Below are 10482 nucleotides of genomic sequence, written 5' to 3' on the forward strand. Positions count from 1 at the left end.
ATGCTGACAGGAGCCTAGCTAACTGTCTCCTGAGAGGCTTTGCCAGAGCCTGACAAATACAGAGGCAGATGCTTGCAGCTAACCATTGGCTGAGAACAGGGTCTCCAATGGAGGAGTTAGAGAAAAAACTGAAATAGCTGGAAGGGGTTTGCAACCCCATAGGAAGAACAGCAATAGTAATCAACCAGACAACCCAGAGCTCCCAGGGACTAAACCACCAACCGAAGAACACACATGGAATGATTGATGGCTGCATCTGCGTATGTAGCAGAGGATGGCCTTGGCCTTGCCAGGTTATCAATGGGAGGAGAGGGACTTGGTCCTGTGAAAGCTAGATTCCCCAGTGTAGGGGAATGCCAGGGCGGGGAGGTGGGAAGGAATAGATGGGTGAGTGAGGGAGCATTCTCATAGAAGCAGAGGGAGTAAGGGTGGGATGGGGGTTTCCAGAGGGTAAACTGGGAAAGGGGGTAGCATTTGAAATATAAACAAAGAAAATATCCAATAAAAAATGATAAAAAGTAAGAAGGCTAGGTATAGTGGCCCACTCTAAGCAAGCTCTCCACCACTATGCTATACCTAAGTACTTGTATCTTTGCTATATCGTGGAAAAATTAATTTGTTAATAAATTTTGAGTTTATCAATTATCTTGTGGAATTTGTAGTAAAACATTTTTAAAGACAACTAAGAATTACTTCTCTGAAGCTGTAAATTTTCTATGAATTTTCCTTGTAAATAGATTTACTGTGTTACAGATTTTTATTTTATGGTTAATATCATATATAACTTCTCATTAAAGTAAAGTCTCAGATTCACAAGGCAACCATTATTTGATTTTAAGTGAAACAAGAAAAAAATCAAAATCACCAGGTGCTTTATTTGCAGAATACCTCAGTTTCTATTTGACTATTTCATTAATTATTTTATTCTGAAACCTAAATATCTTATTTACATGAAAAATATTGAGAGCATCAGTGAAATTTGTATGAGATTTTTCTTTCTCCTCCTCCTACTTCTCCTCCTTTCCTCCTCCTCCTCCTCCTCCTTCTTCCTTCTTTTCAGCACAATAGGAGAGTTCTTGGCTCAGCTGTGCTTAGTCTAAGGACCTAGGATGCCAAACACTCAGTCACCAAGATTGACCTGGGACAGTGGCTCCAAAGTTCATCTGTTCAAAGTCAGTGGTGGTTCATGGCATAGGTAGTTCTGTGAATAAACAAAGCAGAGGCAAATTTTATTAAGAGATATTAAGAAAATAATAAATTAAATAAAAGCAAACAACCAAGTGTTATGAGGGGTACTCAACAGTGAACTTTCTTGTCTAGTGGTTTTGGTTATGGCTATGGGAGAAACTGGCTGCAGTAAGACCCAGATATACCCCTTGATTGGAAGTGCAGACCCAGACATCATTATAGCTTTAGATGGCTGTCCAAGTCACTCACAACAACATGGCCCCAAGGAGAAGTATGGTCCGCAAACATCAAAAATGACTTCAGGTAGTGACCCAGACAAGGGACATTCATAAGGTCTTTGATGGTAACTTAGGCCAGGGACATCAAGAAGGCTCCCAGGTGCTTAGGACCATGGATATCTGCATGCACCTCCAGCTTCAACATAACCTGGGGCCGTGGACCACGAATACCAAAGTGGGCTTTGGGGCAGCAGTAACCATAGAGGCCTTTCAAGAAGATCCAATCCAGAAATGAACCTTTGTTCATCTTATACACCCTGTCATTGCTCATAACAAAGGTTATATTTGTGGCTGGGCAGCATGTTTAGGGACTGAGTCAGAGTGCAAGCTCCAGGATACTACACACCACCCTGTCTTCCCTATTTAGCAACTACATATCCCCATTCACTATAGCCTTCTCTCACACTGTTCACTGATCACTCCATTCCCCTATCTTTTCCAACTCTCGATACAATGTTTGTTTGTCATTGGAAACTGCAATGTGCTACTATATATAGTATAATATAAGAAAATAAGTATAATATATAATTGTACATATGTTCATATTTTATTAACATAAATATATTATAGAGAATGACACCTGCAGCTTTGCATGCAAATATTTGTTGCAATGAGTTATTGCTCTGGTTCAAGGTTTCTGGTTTCTGAACCACCATTACTAGACCATGACAGAACTCTTCTGGGATATCCTGCTGCTATCTGGAATCAGGGTGATGTTGCAGCTGGATAGAGCTTCCAAGAGCAGGTTCTATGTGAGCTTCTGACTACTTCACACTTCCCTGCATTCACTGTCTGCCACCCCAAGCTCTCCAGACTGGACCTTTGTGTTTATAGCCTCTTGAGTCCAGCAGTCTTCCCAGCAGGTCAATCAGCACAGGCCACAGCTGCAGTGGAACTTTGCTAGTGCTGATTGAGTGGTCCTAGGGCCTGCCTCTTTAGCAAAGACCTGTTTCTGCAGGAGTTCCAGGAAACCATACATCCCCATCATCAGTGCTGACCACCAGGCTCAATGGCTATGCTTATAGGCTCTGGGCAGCATTACTGCCTCCACACCTTACAGCAGCTGCGTGGTAAGAGATGCCTGCCCAGAAGTCACATGTTTCTGCAGGAACCCCAGGGATCCACACATATCTCTGCCCTCAGTACCAGCAGTCCCACACTGTTCATCAGAAACAAAGTTTGTACTTTCAGCCTACTGGCTGAGACACCACAGTGAAGGATATAGAATGTCATTCTCCAAGCACAGCTGTCCTGCTATCTTTCTCATTTCACGAGTTCACATTTTTTCCTTTTTTTTATGATATATTTCTCTATTTACATTTCAAATGTTATTCCCAGTTTCCTGTCCATAAGCCCCCTCATTCCTCCCCTTCTATAAGGGTGTTCTTCTCCCCATCCACCCTCCCTTTCTGGCCCCCCCAACATTCCCCTGCACTGGGGGTCAAACTTTGGCAGGACCAAGGGCTTCCCCTTCCACTGGTACCCAAGAAGGCTATTCTCTGCTACATATGCAGTTGGAATCCTGGGTCAGTCCATGTATAGTCTTTGGGTAGTGGTTCAGTCCCTGGAAACTCTGGTTCGTTGGCATTGTTGTTCTTATGGGGTTGCAAGTCTCTTCAGCTCTTTCACTCCTTCCTCTAGTTTTCCCAAAGGGCGTCCCGTTCTCAGTTCAGTGGTTTGCTGCTAGCATTAAACTCTGTATTTGACATGCTCTGGCTGGGTCTCTCAGGAGAGATCTATATCCGGTCCCTTTCAGCATGCACTTTTTAGCTTCATCAATCTTATCTAGTTTTGGTGGCTATATATATATGGGCCACATGTGGGGCAGGCTCGGAATGCCGTTCCTTCAGTCTCTGCTCTAAACTTCACCTCCATATCTCCTCCTATGGATATTTTTGTTCCCCCTTTTAAGAAGGAGTGGAAGCATCTGCATTTTGGTCATCCTTCTTCTTGAGCTTCCTGTAGTCTATGGATTGCATCTTGGGTATTTTGAGCTTTTAGACTAATATCCCCTTATGAATGAGTGCATATTAGGTGTGCTCTTTTGTGGTTGGGTTACTGGTACAACCTCTCTGAAAATCAGTCTGGAGGTTCCTCAGAAAATTGGACATTGAACTACCTGAGGACCCAGCTATACCTCTCTTGGGCATATACCCAAAAGATGCTCCAACATACAACAAAGACGCATGCTCCACTATGTTCATAGCAGCCTTATTTATTATAGCCAGAAGCTGGAAAGAACCCAGATGCCCTTCAACAGATTTTAGTGGTATTGCTTCAAGTTTCTCTCCATTTAGTTTGATGTTGGCTACTGGTTTCTGTGTATTGAGTTTACTATGTTTAGATATGGTCCTTGAATTCCTGATCTTTCCAAGACTTTTAACATGAAGGAGTGTTGAATTTTGTCAAATGCTTTCTCAGCATCTAATTAGATGATCATGTGTTTTTCTTTCCTTTGAGTTTGTTTATGTAGTGGATTATGTTGATGGTTTTCTGTATATTGAACCACCCCTGCCCCATTTTGATGTGTTTTTGGATTTGGTTTGTGAAATTTTTATTGAATATTTTTGTGTCGATATTCATAAAGGAAATTGGTCTGATGTTCTTTTTCATTCTTTGATCTTTGTATGGATTATGTATAAGCATAATCATCGAAGGAATTGGGTAGTGTTCCTTCTGTTTCTATTTTGTGGAATAGTTTGGACAGTATTGGTATTAGATCTATGAAAGTCTAATAGAATTAGGCACTAAACTCATCTGGTCCTGAGTGGGTTTTTTGTTTTGTTTTGTTTTGTTTTGTTTTGTTTTGTTTTGTTTGTTTTGTTTTGTTTTGTTTTTTGGTTGGGAGACTTAATAACTGCTTCTATTTCTTTAGTAGTTATGGGACTGTTTAGATGGTTTATCTGATCCTGATTTAACTTTGGTACCTGATATCTGTCTAGAACATTATCCATTTCATCCAGATTTTCCAGTTTTGTTGAATATAGGCTTTTGTAGTAGGATCTGATGATTTTTTGAATTCTTAGATTCTGTTGTTCTATCTCCCTTTTCATTTCTGATTTTGTTAATTTGAATCTTCTCCTTCGGCCCTCTAGTTAGTATGGCTAAGTGTTTATCTATCTTCCTGATTTTCCAGCTCTTGGTTTTGTTGATTCTTTGTATAGTTCCTTTTCTTTCTACTTGGTTGAATTCGGCCCTGAGTTTGATTATTTCCTGCCATCTACTCCTCTTGCATATATTTGCTTCTTTTTGTTCTAGAGCTTTTAGGTGTGCTGCCAAGCTGCTAGTGTATTCTCTCTCCAGTTTCTTTTTGGAGGCACTCAGAGCTATGGATTTTCCCTTAGCTCTGCTTTCATTGTGTCCCATGAGTTTTTGGGTATGTTGTGCCTTCATTTTCATTAAATTCTAAAAAGACTTTAATTTCTTTTTTCATTTCTTCCTTGATCAGGTTATCATTGAGTAAAGCATTGTTCAGCCTCCATGTGTATATAGGCTTTCTGTTGTTTTTATTGTTATTGAAGACCAGCCTTATCTGGTCCCTGGTTATCTGATAAGATGAGAGGGATTATTTCAATCTTCTTGTATGTGTTGAGGCCTGTTTTGTGACCAATTATATCATCAGTTTTGGAGAAGGTACCATGAGGTGCTGAGAAGTAGTTATATTCTTTTGTTTTAGGATAAAATGTTCTATAGGTATTCCTTAAATCCATTTGGTTCATAACTTCTGTTAGTTTTCTATGTCTTTGTTTATTTTCTGTTTCCATGATCTTTCCATTGATGAAAGTAGGATGTTAAAGGCATCCACTATTATTGTGTGAAGTGCAATGTATGCTTTGAGCTTTAGTAAGGCTTCTTTTATTAATGTAAGTTCCCTATAAGATTGTTCTTGACAAGTTATAAGCAATGGTGGATTTGGTCCTCTGATAATCATAAGTGGAGAGTTCTAGACTCTAGTCTAGAGCTATGATAACATTTCTTTAGTTTATAAGTTTAGTTGTTAAGTACTTGGGCAAGGTTATATTGCCTTTATTGTTACATGATCCCTGCTTGTTTTAGTTTTGATTGTCAGACTAATTATATGACTGCAGATTATATAATGGATATCTGTAAACTCATTCTAGAGACTCTTATGATACTAAAGTTCTCTTACCCTACCTTTTTCCTTTCTTTAATCTACTAAGGTCATAGTCCTATTAAGTGAGTGGATATGTAGGACTAATTACCACTCTCCCTAATTTGCTCTTTCTCCACCAACAAATAAACCAATGGATAGTAGCTTCTTCGAGTCTTAAAATTAGGATATGAACTAGTAGTAATTGTGAAAGTTTTTCGTATCTAAGACATATAGCTTTGTGTGCACTTCTGAGATTCAGCTCAAACCATACTTCATCCCCATTGTTGTCACTACACTATATGATACCAAAACATTAATAGGAAGCATTGGCAACTGGATTATTTTAGCACAGAAAAATTCTGCTCTTAGCTTTTTAGCTTTTAAAAATAATACTGGTTATTATAACGGTTCATAGAAATAAAGCTGAGGGGAACTACTCTTCACCTGAGTGTTTACTTGGAGAGTTACAGCATCATGGTTTGAAGAGGGAAAGTGAGCCTTCGTTAGGGAATACAGCATAATGAAGGTCCTGAAGGGGATCATTTTTAGTCTCTTGAATGTCTAGGAACATACAGCATTACTATCATAGGCAGCCACGAGGAGGCCCTGAAGGGAGATGCATACCTTTCAATTCTGTAACACAGAGAAGTTCTCTGTCTTTTAGGTCTCCAAGAGTGGGATGGAAGATTCCACCCCATGTTATCCAGCCTGACCTAGCCAACATGCTAGGATGTCACAGGCTGAAGGGTACTAGATAAAAGTAAATTTATAATCCAAAGTTTACTTGGATTTGCTCACAGCTGCAATGAGACCATAGGGAGGGGAACTCTAATTCCACAGTTACCTTTGTTTATCCACTTTCTGGAAAGAGGCGGGCAGGAAGGCACTGGGGAGAGGGAACAGGGGAGGATGTCGCTTGAGTTTTGGAAAAGACACAACAGTTTGTCCACAAAAGGATCTCTGATCTAATATTCTAGCATAACTTTTGTCTTGTACTGTAAGGCTGTGCTTGCCTGCAGCAGCAGAGATTGGAGAGGGACCTTTGTTATTGACATTGCTACTGTACCTGTAGAGGGATTGGGGCCAGGACTTTTTTGCTAGAATTTCTAATGCAAATAAGTCCATATAAAAATGCACAATCCAGTTATTATAATTATAAGCTATAGCCTGGATTGGGCAAATCTAATGCTATACTAACTTATTCCCCAGCTATAAGACTTGTTGCTACTTGCAGTTTCTCCTGGCCATGGTTTTGGTCCATCAAGGCTTCTTTCTCCTCTTCCTCTGTCCTCTCTCTTTCCTCTCTTGTCCTCTTCTGACCTGCCCCTACCTTCAAACCTCCAGTCCCAACTTTCCCCTCCACTGCCCAATCACAAGCTCTAGCCATTATTGACTGGTTAAAATAGGGAGAAGTTTCACATGAGATCACCTAAGTACATGATGGACTGTTCCTTGCGGGCAACCCTTCTTGAAGAAACAGAATTAACATCAGAATACATACAGCATCAGGTCAACCCACAACAGGGCTTCAGAGAGATATGACCAGATGTCTCCTACAGCTATCACATCTCTTAACATGGCCTCACTTTAAACAACATGTTCATTGTCTAGGAATAGCTAATGTCAATATTGATAATTATCTCAAGTGAAGCTAAGAGAGTTGATAGAATATCTATCCATTTTGTTTTGAGATAAGAATTTTTGGCAACTTCCTCAGTAACTGAGTTCTCTTCTCTTCAGAGACTAACCTACATCTCTGCTGTATCATCATCACTCCTGCTGTGGTCTGAATATGGCTTGAGTATGGCCCACAAGTATTCATAAATTGGAAGACTGATCCCTAGGTTGGTCATAGTAAGAGCTAATTAGACCATGTGAGTTGAACCTAGAGAAAGGGATTATGTCATGGAGGGGGGTCCCAACCTTGAAGAACATTCTTAGTTGATATAATAGTTTATTATATTAACATAATAGCATGTAAATATTCCACAATTAACATAAATTAACATAGTTCTTTGTGGAATCCCAGTTAATTGACCTGAGAAAAAGTTGTTATAAGAGCCAGATTGGCTCCTCTCTCTCCTTTACCGCTTCCTGTCTCTTCACATAATCACTCTCAGTGCTAATTTGTTTTGTTTTGTTTTTTTAAAGATTTATTCATTTATTATATATGAGTACACTGTAGCTGTCACCAGGAGAGGGCATCGGATCTCTTTACAGATGGTTGTGAGCCACCATGTGGTTGCTGGGAATTGAACTCAGGACCTCTGGAAGAGCTGTTGAGGCTCTTAACCGCTGAGCCATCTCTCCAGCCCTAATTTGTTTTTTTCACGTTCCCATTTCTTCTAACTTCTCTGTCCTTTGAGATCCAGATAAAGTTTAAGTGGTGACTTTGGCAAATTAGGAAAGGACTGTCTTCTCTAAAAGATAGGAGGCTGTTGAAGGGTTAGACCCAAACACTGAACTTAAAGACACATCAACAGACTACACAGTCTTTTACAATTTTCTTTTAGCGTTGGAGTACTCAAGCAATATGCAGAGGCTTTTAAATGCATGAAGATACTTTCCTCTGAGATGTGTTCTACAGGCCCACTGTGCATCATTACCTGATGCTTCCACTCCATATCCACAATCTGTGCCTCCACCAGATTGCATATTCTTTTTAATGTTTTTGTTTTTGAGATTATAATTACCTTTCTTCCCTTTTGTTTACTCTCTCGGAACCCTCCCAATATCTCAGCCTGCTTTTCATCAAATTCTTAGCCCCGCCCATGGTCCAGGCACCGCCCAGACTTGAAGGGACCAATCAACAGTTTTCGGCACCCAAATCCCATGGGAGGGAGAGCTAAAACTTCAGAGGGGTAAACACACCTGGGAAGCCAGAAGAGACTACACTCTGCCCACATTTCTGACTCCAGAGGAAAACACCTAACACCATCTGGGACCCAAGTGCACAGGGGCTCTGGGAAAAGGTGACGCAGGCCCTCCTGGTTGCTGCCTTCACAGAGAACTCAAAAGCAGGCCCCACGAGCAACTTGAGCCACGTGACCACAGGTAGGACCAACATTTCTGCTCCAAGTGACCTGCCTGGTGGACTCAGGACATAGTCCCACAGGAACAGCTGAAGACCAGTAGGAAAGAAAGACTACACACCTGAAAGCAGAACACTCTGTTCCCACAACTGGCTGAAAGAAAATAGGAAAACAGGTCTACAGCACTCCTGACACACAGGCCTATAGGACAGTCTAACCACTGTCAGAAATATCAGAACAAGGTAACACCAGACACAACCTGATAGTGAGAGGCAAGCACAGGAACACAGGGAACATAAACCAAGACTACATGGCAACATCAGAGCCCACTTCTCCCACCAAAGCAAACACTGAATATCCAAATACACCAGAAAAGCAAGATCTAGATTTTAAATCACATTTGATCATGATGATGGAAGACTTCAAGAAAGAAATGAAGAACTCCCCTAGAGAAATGCAGGAAAACTTAAATAAATAAAGTAGAAGCCTACAGAGAGGAATCACAAAAATCCCTGAAAGATCCAGAAAAACACAATCAAAGAGTTGAAGGAATTAAAAATAGAAATAGAAGCAATAAAGAAAGCACAAAGGGAAACAACCCTGGATATAGAAAACCAAAGGAAGAGACAAGGAGCCATAGATACAAGCATCACCAGCAGAATACAAGAGATAGAAGAGAGAATCTCAAGAGCAAAAGATTCCATCGAAATCATCCACACAACGGTCAAAGAAAATGTAAAACGGGAAAAGCTACTGTTCCAAAACATACAGGAAATCCAGGACTCAATGAGAAGATCAAACGTAAGGATAGTAGGTATAGAAGAGAGTGACGACTCCTAGCTCAAAGGACCAGTAAATATCTTCAACAAAATCATAGAATAAAACTTCCCTAACCTAAAGAAAGAGATGCCCATAAACATACAAGAAGCCTCCAGAACTCCAAATAGATTGGAACAGAAAAGAAACTCCTCCAGTCACATAATAGTCAAAACACCAAATGCACAAAATAAAGAAAGAATATTAAAAGCAGTAAGGGAAAAAGGTCAAGTAACATATAAAGGCAGACCTATCAGAATCACACCAGACTTCTCACCACTGATTATGAAAGCCAGAAGATCCTGGGCAGATGTCATACAGACCCTAAGAGAACACAAATGCCAGCCCAGGTTACTGTATCCTGCAAAACTCTCAATTAACATAGATGAAGAAACCAAGATATTCCATGACAAAAACAAATTTACACAATATCTTTCTACAAATCCAGCACTACAAAGGATAATAAATGGTAAAGCCCAACATAATGAGGCAAGCTACACCCTAGAAAAAGCAAGAAACTAATCGTCTTGGCAACAAAACAAAGAGAAGAATAGCACACAAACACAGTCTCACATCCAAATATGAATATACCAGAAAGCAATAATCACTATTCCTTAATATATCTCAGCATCAATGGTCTCTCCAATAAAAAGACATAGATTAACAAATTGAATACGCAATGAGGACCCTGTCTTCTGCTGCCTACAGGAAACACACCTCAGAGACAAAGACAGACACTACCTCAGAGTGAAAGGCTGGAAAACAACTTTCTAAGCAAATGGTCTGAAGAAGCAAGCTGGAGTAGCCATTCTAATATCAAATAAAATCGATTTTCAACTAAAAGTCATCAAAAAAGATAAGGAAGGACACTTTATATTTATCAAAGGAAAAATCCACCAAGATGAACTCGCAATCCTAAATATCTATGCTCCAAATACAAGGGCATCTACAGACATAAAAAAAAACCTTACTAAAGATCAAAGCACACATTGCACCTCACACAATAATAGTAGGAGATTTCAACACCCCACTCTCATCAATGGACAAATCATGG

This window comes from Rattus norvegicus, chromosome 3, assembly GCF_036323735.1.
Source record: "Rattus norvegicus strain BN/NHsdMcwi chromosome 3, GRCr8, whole genome shotgun sequence".
Classification (NCBI taxonomy): Eukaryota; Metazoa; Chordata; class Mammalia; order Rodentia; family Muridae; genus Rattus; species Rattus norvegicus.